The sequence below is a fragment of the Nanorana parkeri genome, unplaced genomic scaffold (genome assembly GCF_000935625.1).
Source record: "Nanorana parkeri isolate BGI_ZX_2015 unplaced genomic scaffold, ASM93562v1 scaffold947, whole genome shotgun sequence".
Taxonomy (NCBI): Eukaryota; Metazoa; Chordata; class Amphibia; order Anura; family Dicroglossidae; genus Nanorana; species Nanorana parkeri.
The window spans coordinates 73,330-79,177 of record NW_017307215.1 but is presented as its reverse complement, the minus strand read 5'-3'; the positions used below and the strand labels follow the sequence as shown (position 1 = coordinate 79,177).

Below are 5,848 nucleotides of genomic sequence, written 5' to 3'. Positions count from 1 at the left end.
ATATCTCCGGGATATTTTACCTTGGTTGATATGAGGGAAAACGAGGAGAGAGATTGCTCAGAAGCTCAGTGAAACGCGTAAACTTGTTGCTGCAAAAACCAGAGAAGATACCGATAGGGACTCGTTTTGGAACTTTTTTTTTTCTTTTTTTAAATTAGAAGTTTTTTTTTTTTTTTCTTTTTTAAATTAGAAGTTTTTGAATAACAAAAATGAAGGATTATGGTATAATTAGGGGATGGTGTGAATTTTGGGGTGAAATCCATCTACAAAATATCTCTGGGATATTTTACCTTAGTCGATATTATGGGAAAACAGATTGCGCAGCTTTGTGAAACGCGTAAATTGGTGGATGCAAAACCATCACCCGCCCTTTTCATAAATCAGCCACAGAAGATACCGATTAGGACTCGTTTTGGAACCTTTAAGTAGCTGGCAACAGAACCGGACTTTCATTTCCTCAATGTACGCCTTATGAAAAAGGATCAAGTTTTACAGTTGATGTTGGGATGTCAAAGTAAAAAAATATATAAGGGGCAAGTCCAAGGAAGCTTGATGCACTCCAGAAGATTCAAACGGTGACAAGCTTTATTGATCTGGACAGAGTCCCCATCTGGAACCAGCGCCTCCTCACTTGACGCATTTTACCCCCTAACCGCTACAGTTAGGCCCAGACTAGTGGGTGAAATGCATCTGTGGAGGAGGGGACTTTGTTCACTATGTCCGGATCAATAAAGATGGTCAGCGCTTGAAGCTTCTGGAGTGCAGCCAGCTTCCTTCTTTGGGTGCGGAGCCCCTGCTGTTGTCTTGCACCTGCTTTGTGAGCGGCACGACTTCAGGTATGTTGTGTAGATAGATAGATTTAGGATGAAAATGAACAAAATTTAGTAAAAATCAAAAGGCCAGAAAGCCCTTTATATGTCCTGAATTATCCAGATATCACTGTAATATATTCACTCATGGTGAATGAACTGGAAAAACTTCCCACAAGACCCTTATAAATAGGCCCCTTTATATTCTCCGATAGCCGATACACAAAACACAACCTGCCGCTATCGCCGGGGGAAAGGGGAGCTCCGGACACATCGTGCCGTACATTGGCAAAGAGCGGTCCTGAGCAGCCGCCGTCATGTGACCGGCGGGTTGGGGAAGAGGGCGGTCTGACTTTCATCAATATTTTTTATTTTTACACATCATCCCGCTTACTGTATGGCTTTGGAATTTGCAGTTTTTATAAATTCAGACCCTAAAAACCAGCAGACAAAAAAACTGTTTTATATACAGAGATCGCCAACAAACACACGTATGTACACAATGCAAACCTCGGGGGACCCCAAACGCGGGGGGTCCGGCCCCCTCCGCCATTGGATACCGAACGGTCAGACGAGTGGCGGGGTGGTTAGAATTAAAAAAACAAAAAAAATCTAAGAAAAAAAACACAGAAATAGAAAAGCCTGGTGTGTGAATATATCATATAGAATTATATAGTGTAATATTTATTAGCTGTACGCTATATACTGCACAAGAACCGCCCTCCGTCGCACCGTATACTCCGCTCTAACTGTGAGGGCCAAAAAACTACCCACGCTAAACATTCTTGGATGAGCATTTTTTTTACCACTTGAGGGGGGGGGGTCAGCTGACCACAGCCTGCTGTAGGTTCTACACGGAAAGTGGTTATTCTAAAGCACGAAATAAAAACAAAAATATATAAAAATGGCAATTTTCTTTTTTAAATTAGAAGTTTTTGAATTTAAAAAAAAAATTAAGGATTATGGTATAGTTAGGGGGTGGTGTGAATTTTGGGGTGAAATCCGTCTACAAAATATCTCCGGGATATTTTACCTTGGTTGATATGAGGGAAAACGAGGAGAGAGATTGCTCAGAAGCTCAGTGAAACGCGTAAACTTGTTGCTGCAAAAACCAGAGAAGATACCGATAGGGACTCGTTTTGGAACTTTTTTTTTTTCTTTTTTAAATTAGAAGTTTTTGAATAACAAAAATGAAGGATTATGGTATAATTAGGGGATGGTGTGAATTTTGGGGTGAAATCCATCTACAAAATATCTCTGGGATATTTTACCTTAGTCGATATTATGGGAAAACAGATTGCTCAGCTTTGTGAAACGCGTAAATTGGTGGATGCAAAACCATCACCCGCCCTTTTCATAAATCAGCCACAGAAGATACCGATTAGGACTCGTTTTGGAACCTTTTTTTAAATACGATTTTATGAATCGTATGATGATCACAATTTCTGATGAAGAGCTTCAAGCGAGGAGGAACTTTTTGGAAAAGGCCTGTGAAGGTTCTCATTCGTCCAGGTCATGGTATATCCGGAGAAAAATAAACCACCGGAGTTGACTTTTTTTTTTTTCTTGACGTTTCACTGTTCAGCTGATTAGTTTTCTCATTTCTAAATTGATAAAGCTGGTCGGATGACCAGCGAATCGCCTTCAAGAAAAAAAAATACAGCAAGCGCAGTTGTTTTGATGTATTATTAATATTTTCTACAGATCTACTTTTTTGGAAAATGCTTCTCAAGGACTAAGCCCAGATGGCGAAACGCAGCAGAGCGGAGTCACGTCTGACGAAGAAGTTACCCGGGTTAATGCCAATAAAACTATAGGAAAGAAAAAGCAGAGGCGGGACCCTGATGAGCACCCATGGACGGTTGCTGCTTAGTCATCTGCAGCAGTGTCACTCATATTGAGGAGCAGTTGCGGTGGGACACTATTGTGGGCTCCTGGTCTGGAAACCCGGGGGGTTGCTTATCAAAAAGCAACAGCCAAAAAAATGTTCAACCAAGCTATTCAAACTGAAAATATCAGCCAGAATTTTTTTATTGGTTGGTAGATGGGATTCCACTAAACGCCAGTCAGCAGTTGACTTTTTGTCAAAATGCCATCGTCCAATCACATGCTAACACTGCAACCCTCTGGGTGAGCTATTGCTCCTTGCAATGAAGTGTCACCTGTTGCAAAGGAATTCCGACTCGTATACAATGGAGAATGGCTGGAGCTTTCTGATCGCAAAGATTTTTAATTCAGTTCAGGCCGTTATGTATTGAAACACGTATTAGGTTTTCCATGGATGAATGATCCCCACCAGCTGCGTGCTGGAGAGGACCGCATCCTTCTAGTGTTTATGGACACCAGGGAAAGCCTCCAATCACAAGGCCATGGTCCACCCGTCTCCGTAGAAGTCAAGCACTCCCTACGTGTAACAAATAGAAGGGCCAACCTATGACTTCAACAATAGCACAGCTTTATTGTCCTGGGCAAGATCACAAAACTTTTCACCCACATGCTCCCGAGTTGCCGCGTTTCACCCGGAAAGGGCTCAGTCCTCCACAACTTCTGTGAAAAATGTGTCAGTGAGGAGGGTCTGTGCAGGGACCTTTACTGATCTTGCCCAGAACAATAAAGCTTTGCTATTGATGTTATCAGAGTGCGACCACCTTTTCTGTTTACTCCTAGTGTTTATCGGTGACCTACAATGCTCAGTTAGTTGAACTCCGAGTTTTGTTTTGTTTTAAAATCCTGCCTTGTTCAAGCAATAGTGTCAGACGTTTGAAAGAAAAGATCCACCCCGTCAAAAACAAAATGAATTTTGGTCAGCCAAGAAAGAGCGTTTATAGAGTACGGCCCTCACAACACCGTCGTTCTACAGTGCGAGAGAGAGCGTGCAAACCTTTCAGAAGCAGAAATTGGCCTTCGGAGCCGCGTGGCGTGTCGCGAGGAATATCAGACAGTAGGTTAGGAAACTTTCCGGAGTGCTACAACCTTGTCATATTAACCCCCTCCTGTCCTTATCACTTATCATGGTCTGTAAACTGTACAGAGGTGGGATGGGTTGGGGGGAATACAAAAATAGGCAATTCTCTGGAAGGAAGAAACTTCCAGAGGGTTCTTGGTCCAAAACAACGAAAATTAAATAAGTAAATTATTTTCTATTACTGGGGTGACACATTACTGACACAGGAATGGATAAGAAAGAAATCTGTTATCGCCTGATAGAAGTTGCTTATCCTTTATGGTGTCATTAAAGGGTAAGCCCACCCAATTATGGTATTTCACTTGCAGATGGCAACCGAAGGACTGCTCGGGGGACTCCAGTGGTGAGATCTCACGGTCGTCCGGCCCTGGTGTCCTATAGCCAGGCACAAGAGTTTCACACCTTTCGCTGCATGCTCCGTAACATAAAACAAGTGAAGATTCAGAGCAAAGAGCGAACATGTGTAGAGATATCACCACTGGGGTCCCACGGACTTAGTAATCCGCCCAAACTGAAATTAAGGGTGGGAGTTCCCCCCCTTCAACCTTTAAAAATTTACAAAAGTGCTTTTAATCAGTTGCATCTCAAGTACCACACACACACCATGTCTTAAGAGGAATGGGGAGGTTTCCCTTAAACACCTCCGTGGGGGTGGGCTCACAGTGGATATAGTGGTGACCCAGTCACCTCTTCAAGCCCAGCTGACCACCACCAGACACAGGCTTGGCATGTAGAGTGCAGTAATGTGTCCCCGTTACCCCGAAAAGAACAAAAACATTCAATAATAATTTAAATAACAAAGAAAAAAAAAATCAGCTCCAGCACACTACACACGGGAGCCCGCGCTGCTCACATTTATTACCCATATTGCCACCCAAAAAAAAAAAAGGCGCCCAACAACGCACACAGGGTCCTGCCCTTACTAACCTCCATTCTATTCACCATCTAAAACTGGCTCTCCAAACTACCCAATCACTGGAAAGAATAAAATAATTTATAGGTTGATTAGTTGGGGGGAGGGAAGGGGGGTCTGGTTTAAGGATGTCAATGGCTTAAATGATCAGAAAATGGTATTGAAAACATGGAACTGAAATCACCAAATACAACCAATTATCACCTAGTACCCAACACCCTCACAAAATGCGATTCTGTGCCTGCACCATGTACTACATCATACTGACCCTGCACAGCTCATGCAGGAACAGGGCAATCCCCTTCCCTCTAAAAAGGAAGTGAAGCTAGTTTTTTTTGTTAAATCGGACCAGAAGATAAGATTTCCGATCACTGTACAGGATCATTTGTGGTGTACGGGCACCATCACGATGCGCTGTAAAGCAATAACACAAGTTATGTTATGAGAGGTCACTTTTACATACAAGTCATTTCAAAACCAGTGACACATCGGTTGATGTAGACCTGCAAAGCCCCAGCATGGTTTGTGGAACATCTACAACGCACGTTTATTGTCCAGGAAGGTGGCGGGGCGCCCCTGGGCGGCAGAAGCCTTTACAACATACGTTAATCACCCTTGAAGGTGGTTGGGCGCCCATGGGTGGCAGAAGCCTTTACAACACACCTTGATCACCCTTGAAGGTGGTTGGGTGCCCATGAGCGGCAGAGGCCTTTACAACACACGTTGATCACCCTTGAAGGTGGTTGGGCGCCCATGGGTGGCAGAAGCCTTTACAACACACGTTGATCACCCTTGAAGGTGGTTGGGCACCCATGGGCGGCAGAAGCCTTTACAACACACATTGATCACCCAAGACGGTGGTTGGGTGCCCATGGGCGGCAGAAGCCTTTACAACACACGTTGATCACCCAAGACGGTGGTGGGGCACCCAAGGGCGGCAGAAGCTTTTACAACACACGTTGATCACCCAGGAAGGTGGTGGGGGGCCCATGGGCGGCATAAGCCTTTACAACACACGTTTAATCAAGGTGGCCTATTAAAAGCGGATTGGTATTCAAGATGCACCCAGGTAGGGGAGAGCGCCTCCCGCCACCTCCAAAATATAACTTTTTTTTTTTGTTTGCAGCTAAGCGATATCGGTTATCATGGAGTAATGACGAT

At 43.9% G+C, this 5,848-nt stretch overlaps 1 long non-coding RNA gene across 1 annotated transcript; it reads left to right on the top strand.

Annotated features, from left to right (window-relative positions):
- The first annotated feature begins 1,265 nt into the window (after positions 1 to 1,265).
- Positions 1,266 to 5,120, top strand: LOC108795215. Its single transcript, XR_001941744.1, has 3 exons — positions 1,266 to 1,542; positions 3,566 to 3,567; positions 5,110 to 5,120. It is a non-coding gene; the product is annotated as an uncharacterized LOC108795215 (long non-coding RNA).
- Positions 5,121 to 5,848: the final 728 nt, after the last annotated feature.